The sequence below is a fragment of the Mustela putorius genome, unplaced genomic scaffold (assembly GCF_011764305.1).
Source record: "Mustela putorius furo isolate JIRA1106 unplaced genomic scaffold, ASM1176430v1.1 tig00003901_pilon_pilon_pilon, whole genome shotgun sequence".
NCBI lineage: Eukaryota > Metazoa > Chordata > Mammalia > Carnivora > Mustelidae > Mustela > Mustela putorius.
Window position 1 is genome coordinate 19270794 of NW_025422049.1, and position 14340 is coordinate 19285133.

At 36.9% G+C, this 14340-nt stretch overlaps 1 non-coding gene and 1 pseudogene across 1 annotated transcript; both read left to right on the forward strand.

Moving 5' to 3' along the window:
• Positions 1–575: 575 nt before the first annotated feature.
• Positions 576–2486, forward strand: LOC123388544 (annotated as a pseudogene).
• Positions 2487–5831: 3345 nt separating this feature from the next.
• On the forward strand, positions 5832–5938 carry LOC123388569. The gene has a single exon (XR_006603045.1). It is a non-coding gene; the product is annotated as a U6 spliceosomal RNA (small nuclear RNA).
• The last annotated feature ends 8402 nt before the right edge of the window (positions 5939–14340 follow it).

Here is a 14340-nt window from a genome sequence, read left to right on the forward strand (position 1 = left end):
CATTTTCCCTATATATACATACCTACAATAAAGTTTAATTTATAAATTAAGCATGGTAAGAGACTAACGACAACTAATAATAAAATAGAATAATTATACCAATAAACTGTAATAAATGTGATGGTAATGTACTCTCCCTTTCTCAAAATATCTTCTTGTAATGATGTGAGATGATAAAATGCCTATGTGACAAGACAAAATGAGGTCGAGTGATGTAGGTCTTGTGATGTAATATTAGACTACTACTGTGATGTAGTATTACTGCTACTGTTGAGGATCATCTGCTTCTGGACAGCAGTTGATTACATATAACTGAAGGTGAAACTGAAGGTAATTTTTTTTGTTTTGTTTTGTTTTTGCTACTGAATGTAGGACTTCCCTATATATTTCGGATATTAAGCTTTTATCAGATATATAGTTTTTGAATATCTCACATTCTTAAATTGCCTTTTCACTTGTAGCAAAATTTCTGGTATGCAGCAAAAGCATTACTAAGAGGGAATTTTACAGTGATTCCTTACATTAAAAAAGGGAAAATCCCCCCTTCTACACGATCACGCTGAGCTAGTACCCGCGCCTGGAATCAGGTCGCAACCCCAGCCGCGCCTGCCGCCTGCCACTGCCTCTGGACCATGGACCCCCGCAAAGTGAGCGAGCTTCGGGCTTTCGTGAAAATGTGTAAGCAGGATCCGAGCGTTCTGCACACCGAGGAAATGCGTTTCCTGCGGGAGTGGGTGGAGAGCATGGGGGGTAAAATACCACCTGCCACTCATAAAACTAAATCAGAAGACAGTATCAAGGAAGAAAAACCAGATAGTAAGAAGGCGGAGGAAAACATAAAGACAGATGAACCATCAAGTGAGGAGAGTGATCTAGAAATTGACAATGAAGGTGTGATTGAACCAGATACCGATGCCCCTCAAGAAATGGGAGATGAAAATGCAGAGATAACCGAGGGAAATGATGGATCAGGCAAATGATAAAAAGTGGCTGCCATTGATGCCCTAAATGATGGTGAACTACAGAAAGCCATTGACTTGTTCACAGATGCCATCAAACTAAATCCTCGCTTGGCCATTCTGTATGCCAAGAGAGCCAGTGTCTTCATCAAATTACAGAAGCCAAATGCTGCCATTCGAGACTGTGACAGAGCTATTGAAATAAATCCTGATTCAGCTCAGCCTTATAAGTGGCGCGGGAAAGCACATAGACTTCTGGGCCATTGGGAAGAAGCAGCACATGATCTTGCCCTTGCTTGCAAACTGGATTATGATGAAGATGCTAGTGCGATGCTGAAAGAAGTTCAACCGAGGGCCCAAAAAATTGCTGAACATCGGAGAAAATACGAGCGAAAATGTGAAGAGTGAGAGATCAAAGAAAGAATAGAAAGGGTTAAGAAGGCTCGGGAAGAACACGAGAGAGCCCAGAGGGAGGAAGAAGCCAGACGACAATCAGGAGCTCAGTATGGCTCTTTCCCAGGTGGCTTTCCTGGGGGAATGCCCGGTAATTTTCCTGGAGGAATGCCTGGAATGGCAGGGGGGATGCCTGGAATGGCAGGAATGCCTGGGCTCAATGAAATTCTTAGTGATCCGATAGTTCTTGCAGCCATGCAGGATCCAGAAGTTATGGTGGCCTTCCAGGATGTGGCCCAGAACCCAGCGAATATGTCAAAATATCAGAGCAACCCAAAGGTTATGAATCTCATCAGTAAATTGTCAGCCAAATTTGAAGGTCAAGCATAATGCCCTTCTGACAAATAAAGCCCTTGCTGAAGGAAAAGCAACTTCGATCACCTAATGGATGTCGCAATAATACAAACCAGTGTACCTCCGACCTTCTCATGAAGAAAGCTGGGGTGCTGTGAAGAGAATCCCTACCCCTCTGCTCCCCATGCAACTGAAACATTCTACAATGGTTTGCCATTAGGGTATTCATTCAGATAATGTTTTCCTACTAGGAACTACAAACTTTAAACACTTTTTAAACCTTAAAAATATTTAAAAACATATTAAAAGGGTGTGTTAGTCCCTACATTCTTCTTTACTAATCATTTCAGTTTTTTTCCTTTGGATTAATTGGGCAAGGAAGATATTTGAGTGTGGAAGATTCATTGCTCAGTTATAACGAGTGAAATAAAGGTTTATTAGTAGGAGGCAAATAATACATTAAAATAGATGAAGTTTGAGTTGGAGATACGGTTTCTGAGGCATTTTGACTTGTCTTTTTAAATGCTTTATTTTTTAAACACAATTTATTTTGATAGAACCATTGGGACCACCAGTATTGCAGTCGGACCTGGGTAGGGACCAGAAGTGCTTGGCAGGGCAGCAACAACCTTACTCCTTTTATATAGTGTGCACCCTTGTGCAGATGCATTTAAATCTTACACTGTGGTGAAGGGATGATTTTTATAATGCTGCAGTAGACTTGGATTACTTAGCTGTGTTCTTGTCTGATATAGAAAATAAATGTTTTGCATTATTTCCACATTAAAAAAAAAAAGGGAAAATCTCCTGTATGAACAACCCAACATCACTTCTCAAGGAATTAGAAAAATAAGAACAAACTAAGCCCAAAGTCATCAGGTGAAAGAAAATAATAAAGATCAGAGCAGAATTAAATGAAATAGAAAATAGAAAAACACTAGAAAAAGTTAAAAAAAAACCTGAATTAATTTTTTGGAAACCCTTAGTTTGACTAACTGAGAAAAAAAGAGAGACGACTTAAATAAGATCAGAAATGCAAAAGAGGACATAATAACTGATGCCACAGAAATAAAAAGGATTGTGAGAGGTTATTATGAACAATTAAATACCAACAAATTGGATAATCTATTAGAAATGGATAAATTCATAGGAACATACAACCTATCAAGACTGAATCATGAATAAATAGAAAATGTGAAGGGAGCAACAATGAGTAAGGAGACTGATTCAGTAATCAAAAACAAAGAAAAACCCAGGAGCAGACAGCTTCACTGGTGAATTCTCCTGAACTGTTAAAGGATAACTAACACCAATCTTAAATGCTTCTAAAAAAAAAATTTAAAAAGAAGGAACACTTCCAAACTGATATTGGCAGAGGATGGGCAGAATAATGACTAGGTCCATCTCATGTTACCTTCCCTTATGTGGTCTTGCTGATGCTAGATGAAGGAGAAGTCTCAGCTTCCTACTGGGGGTAAAGTGGCTTGCCAAATGGTTCCAACTTGTATCACCTTGTTCAGTCTCATTGATGTTGTGTGGGGGTAGAGAATTAAATGGCTGCTGGAACCTGTTAATACTACCATTGCTAGAGAACCAGAGCACTGCCAGCTTCTGCCAGATGAGGAATAGAAGATTACCTCCCTGCCGTGCCCCTCGGATACTATCAGAAATCTCTGCTGTGCTCCTGTGATACTGCTAGAGGCAGGTGGGGAAATTTGAATGCTGATGCCTACTTCTGTCGGGGCAAGGGCAGGATGGGACCTATTGACTTACTCTAATCTACTGAAACCATGGTGGGAGGAGTACTGTTTTACCATTGGTGTTTGGTTGGAATAGGACAGATATTGCCAAAATGTTTTCTATTGTTATATCATTCTTTCTGCAGTCCTTTCACTAAGGAGAACAGGCTTTTTTGGATTTTTTTTTCATTTGCCTTTTGGTAGGTTTATTTTCAAGTGTTATGAAATGCCCTGTCCAGGATATACATCAAGGAAACCAAGGGAACTTACTACTGTGTTGTTCCTTAAGTCTATAGGCAACTTTGTAGTCTGCCTTCTTATTTTTTTAATTCCTTTCAGAGTCTTCCTATGCTTTTTTGTCTTGTTATGTCCAGAGATTTTTTTCTATTATAGGTAGGTCCTAGGAAAAGTGGGGCAACTTCACTTTGGCAGAACTGAAATTCTCTGTAATGGTTTATTTTTAATTAAAGAATAGCAAAATTGAGCTCTTATTGTGGAAAACTTGTTAACTGGAATAGTTACTTGTATTTATTCACAGATTTATATTTAGAGTATAAGGGAGAAATCTAAAGTTTTCCATTTCTTTAGGAAATGAGAGGGCAGTTTCACGAATTTCAAGGTCATAATTATTGCCATTTATGCATTACAAATGAACTATGAATATCTGATAGATGACATGAGGAAAAACTTATGAAGTTATACATTCTCTTCAAAATAATCTACAAATTCAGCAAAATCCCAATACATATCTCCAGTCGCCATTAAAAGAATGTTAGTGGAGTATTGTCACCAAGATGGCAGAACAGAAAGCCCCAGATCCTCTTTACCCCATGGATACATGAACATAACATTGCACAGATTGATTGCATTCATGAAAACCAGTTACAAAGCTCCAGAACTACAGGCCAGCATACGCCCAAGAAGAACCACATTGAAGGTAATCAGAAAATTGCTGGTAGTTACTCACCAAAGCTCACACCTTTGGTACAGCACAATGTGGCTTCTTTCCAGGGAGGGAAAGAAAAGAGTAAAAGGCACAACCAACATTCTGACTTCAGTGGGTTGCATTAGGGACTGGGGTTCTCTTACATGAATCAAAACACTGACAGGAATTGGCACCAGGTTGAGGGCTGCTGAGAACAAAGATAATCACTTCAAGGTCTAACCCCAAATAATCTACAGTACTGAGGATAGACACTAGGTAGAGCTCATGTGCTACAGCTTGCTACAATAGCTTCAAAACTCTAGGAGTACAAAGAGTCATCTGGGAAAGTTCCTGAGTAGAAACTGGGAAGCCTCTTCAACTATGAGATCATGCATATGAACCCAGAAAAAATGCACTCCCAGAGAAGGATTGAGAGGCCTCCAGAATATCAAGGTAGGCTTATTGGTGAAGGTCATCCTTATACAAAGTTAGACTGTAAAAACTAGGTGAAGTGGCTATTTTTTCAAATGCTCAAGTCCCAATGAAAGATAACAAGACATACAAAGAAACAGGGAAGTATGGCCAAGTTGTAGGAACAAAATAAATCTCCAGAAATTCACACTAAAGAAATGGAGATATATGAGTTACCAAAGAATTCAAAATGACTGTCATAAAGATCCTCAATGAACTAAAAGAGAACATAATTTTTCTTGCATAAAAATTCTAAATGACTTTTAGATAATCAAAGTGTAGATACTTTGTACTAAAAGAAGGAAAGCACAAATCCCTATGCCTGAAATACAGTCTGCTGACTGAAATGAATTCCTTTTCCAAAATACAGTATATTAAGGAGGCTAGGGACAAAGGACAATTTTCCAGTGAAGAAATTTGACAAATTCTACCTTAGCTAAGTGATCAATGTCAGTATCAATAGTGATAAATCATATTGAGAGTATTTATTTTTGATATGAAGTGGCAACTTACCTATGTTGTATTCCTCAAAAAAGAAAAGCCACAATCCTAGTTTAATCATAGTTTTAAAATTATAAAAAATTTCAATAAAAGGGTATTCAACAAAACACTTCGCCAATATGCTTTAAAACTGCCAAGGTCACCATCAATATGAGAAATCTGAGGAATTTTCACTGCCAAGAGAAACCTAAGGGAACACAACAATAAACATAATGTAGAATACTGAATGGGGTCCTGGAGCAGAAATACATTAGGTAAAAACTAAGGAAATTTGAATAAGCTATGTACTTCAGTTAAAGATAGAACATTAATATTGGTTCATTAATTACAAAGAATGTATCATAATAACATAAGCTGTTAATAATAGGAGAACCATGTGAAATGATATATGGGAACTCTGCACTATATTCTCAATTTTAGTGTAAATGTAAAGTCATTCTTAAATAAAGTCTACTTTCCTTTTTTTGCTTTTAAAAAATTTTTTGTTAAGTGCTTGTTTTGGCAGCCCATATACTAAAATTGGAACAATACAGAGGAGATTTGCATGACCCTTATGAAAGAATGACATGCAAATTTGTGAAGCATTCCATATTTTTGAAAACATAATGGTCAAAACCTTTGGGATTCAGCAAAAACACTCCTAAGAGGGAAGTATATAGCAATACAGGTCTACTTCAAGAAGCAAGAAAAAATTAAATAAACAACCTAACCGTTATACCTATGTAACTAGAAAAAGAAAACAAATGAAGCCTAAAGGAGCAGAATAAGGGAAATAATAATGTTTGGCACAGAAACAAATGATATAGTAACTAAAAACAGGAGAACAGACCAATGAAATCAGGAGCTGTTTCTTTGGGAAAAAAAATAGATTTATCAAAAAGCACACATAAAGGACCCAAACAAATAAAGTCACAAATGAAAGAGGAGAAATAACAACCAATGCCACAGAAATACAAACAATTATAAGAGAATATTATGAAAAATTATATGCCAACAAATCGGACAACCTGGAAGAAATAGATAAATTCCTAGAAATAAGCTACCAAAACTGAAACAGGAAGAAATAGAAAATTTGAACAGACCAAAACCCAGAAAAGAAACTGAATCAGTAATCAAGAAACTCCCAACAAACAAAAGTCCAGAGCCACATGTCTTCACAGGTGAATTCTACCAAATATTTATTAAAAAAAAAAAAGATTTCATTTATTTATTTTTTGAGAGAGAGAGAGAGAGAGACAGTGAGCATGAGTGGTGGAGAGGGTCAGAGGGAAAAACAGACTCCAAGCCCAATGTGGGACTAAATCCCAGGACCCTGGGATCATGACCTAAGCCGAAGGCAGACACTTAAGTGACTGAGCCACACAAGCACCCTATACCAAACACGTAAAGAAGAGTTAATACCTATTTTTCTCAAACTATTCAAAAAAAGTCAAAATGGAAGGAATACTTTCAAATCCATTCTATGAGGCCAGCATTACCTTGATTCAAAAACCAGACAAAGACTCCACTAAAAAAGAGAACTATAGGCCAATATCCCTGATGAACATGGATGTAAAAATTCTCAACAAAATACTGGCAAATTGAATCCAACTGTACATGAAAAGAATCATTCAGCATGATCAAGTGGGATTTATCCCTGGGCTAAGAGGATGGTTCAATATTTGCAAATCAATCAATGTGATATACACCTTAATAAAAAATAGGATAAGAACCATAGGATCCTTTCAATAGAAGCAGAAAAAGCATTTGACAAAGTACAATATCCATTCATGATAATAAAAAACCCTCAACAATTACTTCAACATCATAAAGACCATATATGAAAAACCCAGAGGTAATATCATTCTCAGTGGGGAAAAACTGAGAGCTTTTCTTCTACAGTCAAGAACAAGACGGGGATGTCTACTCTCACCATTATTAGTTATTAGAGAACTAGAAATCTCAGTCTCAGTAATCAGACAACAAAAAGAATTAAAGGGAATCCAAATTGGCAAGAAAGAAGTCAAACTTTCACTATTTGCAGATGACATGATGTACTATAAAGGAAACCTGGAAGACTCCAACAAAAATTTGCTAGAACTGATACACAAATTCAGTAAAGTCACAGGATACAAAATAAACATACAGAGATCTGTTACATTTCTATACACCAATAATGAGGCAGCAGAAAGAGAAATCAAGGAATTGATCCCATTTACATTTGCACCAAAACCCATAAGATATCTAGGAATAAATCTAACCAAAGTAGTAAAAAATCTATATTCTGTAAACTATAGAACACTTATGAAAGAAATTGAAGAGGACACAAAGAAATGGAAAAACATGCCATGCTCATGGATTGGAAGAACAAACATTGTTAAAATGTCTGTACTATCCAAAGCAATCTACAGATTTAATGAAATCCCTATCAAATTACCACCAGCATTTTTCACAGAGCTAGAACAAACAATCCCTAAAATTTGTATGGAACCACAAAAAACCTTAAATAGCCAAGGCAATCATGGAAAAGCAAAGCAAAGCTGGAGGCATCATGATTCCAGACTTGAAGCTATATTACAAAGTTGTAGTCAAGACAGTATGGTGCTGGCAGAAAAACAGCCATATAGATCAATGGAACAGAATAGAAAACCCAGAAATGGACCCACAACTATATGGACAATTAATCTTTGACAAAGCAGGAAAGAATATCGAATGGAAAAAAAAGATAATTTCTTCAAAAAATGATGTTGGGAAAACTGGACAGCAACATGCAAAAGAATGAAACTGGATCACTTACCATAGACAAAAATAAATTCAAAGGATTAAAAATCTAAATGTGAGACCTGAAACCATTAATATCTTAGAGGAAAACACAGGCAACTTCTTTCTAGACATGTCTTCTGAGGCAAGGGAAACAAAGTGAAAAATACACTATTGGGACTTCATCAAGTTAAGGGGGGGCATATGATGTGATGAGTAGTAAGCGTTATATGCAACTGATAAATTATTGAACACTACATCTGACACTAAAGATGTACTATGTTGGCTAATTGAGTTAAAATAAATGATAAAAAGCTTTTGCACAGTGAAGGAAGCAATCAACAAAACTAAAAGGCAACCTATGAAATGGAAGAAGATATTTGCAAATGACCTCTTATAAAGTGTTTGTAGCCAAAATCTATAAAGAAATTATACAACTAAACACCCCAAAAACAAATAATCCAGTTAAAAAATGGGTAGAAGACACAACTAGGTATTTTTCCAAGGAAGACATACAGATGACTAACAGATACATGAGAAGATGTTCAACATTACTCATCATCAGGGAAATACAAATCAAAACTACAATTGTCTATCATCTCACACCAGTTAGAATGGCTACAATTAACAACACAGGAAACAACAGGTGCTGGTGAGGATGTTGAGAGCAGGGAACCATCTTACACTGTTGGTGGGATGCAAACTGCAGCAGCCACGCTGGAAAGCAGTATGGAGGTTCCTTAAAAATTTAAAAATAGAACTACCCTATGACCCAGCAACTGCACTACTAAGTATTTATCCAAAGGATGCAAAAATACTGATTTGAAGGGAAACATGCACCCAGATGATAATAGTAACATTAGCCAAATTATGGAAAGACCCCAAATGTATATTGATTGATGAACAGATAAAGCAGTTGTAGTATGTGTACACACACACACACACACACACACACCACACCACACACACCACACACCCTCTAGAATATTACTCAGGCATAAAAAAGAATGAAATCTTCCCATTTGCAACAACATGGATGTAGGTAGAAAGTATTATGCTATGTGAACTAAGTCAGTCAGAGAAAGACAAATACCATGTGATTTAACTCATATGTGGAATTTAAGAAACAAAACAGATGAATGTAAGGGGGAGAAAAGAGAGGCAAATGAAGAAACAGACTCTTAACTATAGAGAACCAACTGAGGGCTCCTGGAGGGAAGGTGGGTAGGAGGTTAGGCTAAATAGGTGATGGGGATTAAGAAGGGCACTTGTCATGAGCACTGGGTGTGGTGTGGAAGTGACGAATCACCGAATTCTACATCTGTAACTATTATTACACTGACCGTTAACTTTGTGAAATTGAAATAAAAATTAGGAGAAAGAAAAAATGAAGTTTTTGTTTCAATTCCACTTAGTTAACATACAGTGTAATATTAGTTTCACGTGTACAATATAGTGATTCAACACTTCCATATAACACCTGGTGCTCATCACAACAAATAAAGTCTATTCTAAAAACCTCCAAAATAAGAAATCTCCAGGCCAAGACGACTTCATTGGAGAATTTTGCTAAATGTTTAAAGAAGAATTAATACCAATTAGATACAATCTCTTCCATAAAATGAAAGTGGAGGGAACACTCCCCAATTTATTTTATGAAGCTAACATTATACTTATAGAAAAGTCAAAGACAGCATACAAAAAAGAAAACTATCAATATCCATAATGAACACTGATGAAAATTCCTTATAAAATGTTAGCATACGTAATTCAGCAGTGTAGAAAAATAATTATACACAATGGGATTTATTCCAGAGATGCAAATTTGGTTCAATATTTAAAAATATGTCATTTTAATCCATTATACTCACAGGCTAAAAAGTGAAAATTATATGATCCTATCAATCCATGCAGAAAAAAAAACCCAAAAGAAATTCAACACTTATCCATAATAAGTAATAAAACTCTCAGAAAAATTCAAATAGAAGGGAACTTTCTCATTTTGATAAAAAGGATTGTATTAGTTTTCCAGAAACACCCAGAAACTACAAACTGAGTGGCTTAAAACCAGAAATTTATTGTCTCTAAGCTCTAGAAGCTCTAAGTTTGAAATCAAGCTGTTAGAAGGGCTATCTATGCTCCTTCTAAAGCCTGCAGGGAAATATCCTTTCTTGTCTTTTCTGACTTCTGATAGCCCTAGGCATTCTTTGGTTTGTGGCAGCATAATTCTAGTCTCTTCCTTCATGGTCACTTGGCACTCTTCCTAAATGTATCTCTCTGTTCTCTATCTCCTCCTCCTCCTCTTCTTCTTCTTCTTTTTTTTGAGATTTATTTAACTATTTGATAGAGAGAGAGAGAGAGAGAGAGAGAGCACAATGGGGGGCGCAGAGCGAGAGGGTGGAAGAATCTCAAGCAGATGCTGCACTGAGCTCAGAGCCTGACACAGGGCCCAAACTCACAACTCCAAGTCCATGATCCGAACTGAAACCAAGAGTCAGATGCTCAGCCAACTACACCTCCCAGGCACCTCTCCTCTTCTTATAAGGACACCAGCCATATTGGATTAGGGCCAACTTTAATGACTTCATCTTAAATTGACTATATCTTCGAAGACCCTGCTTTTAAGTAAGTTTACACTTGCAGGCACCATGGGTTAAGACTTCAATAAATCTATTTGGGGGACACAATTCAACTTGAAACGGTCCACTCTCTGGCTCTCCAAAATATATACATATTAACCCTTTTTAAAATATTTTTTATTTATTCCTTGGAGAGAGAGAGAGAGAGAGAGAGAGCCAAAATCAGGGGGAGAAACAGAGGGGGAGGAAGAAACAGGCTTCCCACTCATCAGGGAGTCCAACCAAGGGGTTTATCTTTCCAACCATCTGAACCACCTAGGTATCCAAATCAATTCATTTTAAAGAGTGGTGTTTTAGTTTCCTACTATATGTATGGGTTTTTAATTTGTGGTAGTTCTAGCAGATTCTCTGTATAAATTAAAATTTTTGTTTTGAGATGCACTAAAGTTTGTTATGAGTACTTTTTTAAAATATTTTAAATAGTCTTGTAAGTACATTCAAATTTATTCTCCTTGAATTTTATTTTAGCTGGTATTAAAATCGCTACATTTGTCTGGTTCTTTTTTTCACATATAACAGACTTTTTTTCCCGTCTTTGTATAGTGCTTTTAAAAGTACAGGTATACCCCTTCTAACACACTTAGTTACAGTGAGAAAATGGCTGTCAATGAGGCAGGAGGCTCACATCAGATACTGAAGCTGCTAGTACTATGATCTTGGCCTTCCCAGCCTCCAGAACTGTGAGAAATAAATTACCCTTGTTTATAAAAAAGAAAAAAAGAACATAGGCATACCTTGGAGATATTGGAAATACAGTTCCAGACCACTGCAACAAAACAAGTATTATAATAAAGCAAGTCAAATGAATTTTTTGTTTTCTCAAGGCTTATAAAAATTATGTTTATACTATACTGTACTCTATTGTATGCATTAGCATTATGTCTAAAAAATGTACATGCCTCAATTAAACAATAATTTATAGCTAAAAATGCTAATCATCTGAGCTTTCAGTGAGTAATACTCACCAATCACAGACCACCATAACAAATATAATAATAATGAGTAAGTTTGAAATATTGTGAAAATTACCAAAATGTGACAGACTTGAAGTGAGAAAATGCTGTTGGAAACATGGCACTGATAAAACTGCTTGATGCAAGGTTGCCATCAACCTTTGATTTGTATAAAATGTAGTATCTGTAAAGTACAATAGAGCCAAATGCAATAAAATGAGGTATGCCTGTAATATTTAGTAGCATTTGTAAAACATCAATTGGTTTTCCTTGTGAAGTATTTAAAATGAAAGGAATTTTAAAGTTTCGTTTCGCTAAACCTCCAATAGCGCTACTCTCCATCCTTTATATGCAGCTATTTCAACAGTTTAATGTATACCCTTCAAATCCTTTTATCTGTGCATTTACGAATAATTATGTTTTGAGAAGAAACACACAGCATTATTTTCAATATGTATTTTATAATGCTTCACACACTTTTTTTCTTATTCCTGTAACTTGATTTAAAATTTTTTTCAAAGATTTTATTTATTTATTTAAGAGAAAGAGAGAGCATGTACATGGTGGGGGGGGGGAAGAGGGAGAGGTAGAAGCAGACTCCCCACTGAGCAGGGAGCCCCACACAGGGTTTGATCCTAGGACCCTAGGATCATGACCTAAGCCAAAGGCAGATGTTTAACCAACTGAGCCACCCAGGTGCCCCAACTGTAACTTGATTTTTAAAAAATTTTCTATTTTAGTTGACACATGATGTTACACTAGTTCAGGTGTACAACATAGTAATTCAACTTCTCTATATGTTATATTGTGCTCACCTCTTATTGCTACCATCTGTAGCCATACAATGCTATCACAATATACCATTGACCACATTCCCTATGTTGTATCTTTTATTTGCATGACTTATTCATTCCATAACTAGAAGCATGTACCTTGCATTCCCTTTCACCCATTTTGCTCTCCCCTTCCCTTTGGCAACCTTCAGTTTGTTCTTGGTATTTATAGGACTGCTTCTGGTTTTTGTTTGCTTATTCACTTGCTTTTTATTTTTTAAAAAGATTTTACTTATTTATTTGACAGAGACAGAGAGAGAGCACAAGGAGAGGGAGCAGCAGGCAGAGGCAGAGCGAGAAGCAGACTCCCCACAGAGCAGGGAGCCCAACACAGAACTTGATCCCAGGGCCCCGGGGTCATGACCTGAGCTGAAGATAGACACCTAACCAACTAAGCTACCCAGGCATCCCTATTCACTTATTTTTTTAGATTCCACATATGAGTGAAATCATATCATATTTGTTTCTCAATCTGGCTTATTGCACTTAGTGTATACCTTCTAGGTCCATCCAGGTTGTTGCCAGTGGCACGATCTCATCCTTTTTTAAGACTGTGTAATATTCCACTCCATTCCATACTATTCCATTCATATATGCACCAATCTTCCTTGTCCATTTGTCTATTGATAGACACTTAGCTTACCTCCATATTTTGGCTATTGAAAATAATGCTGCAATCAACATAAGTGTTCACATATCTTTTCAAACTAGTGTTTTCATTTTCTTGGGGGTAACTACCCAGTAATGGAATTACTGGATCATATGTTATTTCTGTGCTTGACTTTTTGAGGAACCTTCATACTGTTTTCAACAGTAGCTGTAACTTGACCTTATTTTACTATTTTTCTGTGTTAGTACATTTAAATTGCCCTCATTTCCTTTTTTAAAGATTTCACTCATTTATTTGCAAGAGAGAGAGAGGGAGTATAGAGGGAGAGTGAGAAGAAGACTTCCTGCTGAGCAGGGAGTCTGATGTGGGCCTTGATCCCAGGACCCTGAGATCACGACCTGAGCTGAAGGCAGAAGCCTAACCAACTGAGTCACCCAGGTCCCCCTGCCCTCATCTTTATAATAGATACACAGAATTTAATTTCTGAACATAACATTGTTTATTGTTATCTCTCCTTTAAAAAAATATTCATTTATTTGAGAGAGGGAGTGTGCACAAGCAGGGGTAGGGGCAGAGGGTGGGAATCTCAAGGAGACTTCCTGCTAAGGATGGAGCCTAAAGAGGGGCTCAATTCCACGACCCTGAGATCATGACCTGGGCCAAATCATGTTGGATGCTTAACTGACTGAACCACCCAGATGCCCTGTTATTCCTCCTATTATGGCTGTTTCGATTTTGTCAATTTTTTTTTGTCATGACATAATTTAATATAATGACAAATCCTGTAAATATTTCTGTTCTTTAAGCATGTAGACATTTAAAAAATTTATTTATTTTAGAGAAAGAGAGAGCATGAGCAATGATAGGGGTAGAGGGAGAGAGAGAGAGAAAATCCTTAAGCAGACTCCCCACTGAGCCCCGAGCCTGATATGGGGCTGAATCCCAGGACCCAGAGATCATGACCTGAGTCAAAATCAAGAGTTGGCTGCTTTACCAGCTGAGGCACCCAGGTGCCCCTAAGCATAGGATATTTTCAGTGACAGGCTTATGGTTTTAGGCTCTGGTTCTAAAGATAATTTAGGGTGCCACAGGATGGAGAAGTTAATCTTATAACTTATGTGACAATCTAATTTCTATGATGACTGAGATGCACTACATATTTCACAGAGGCAGAGATCTTTGGCAAAGGCAGGTGCTGACAGGTACATCTGTAAACCAGGTTCT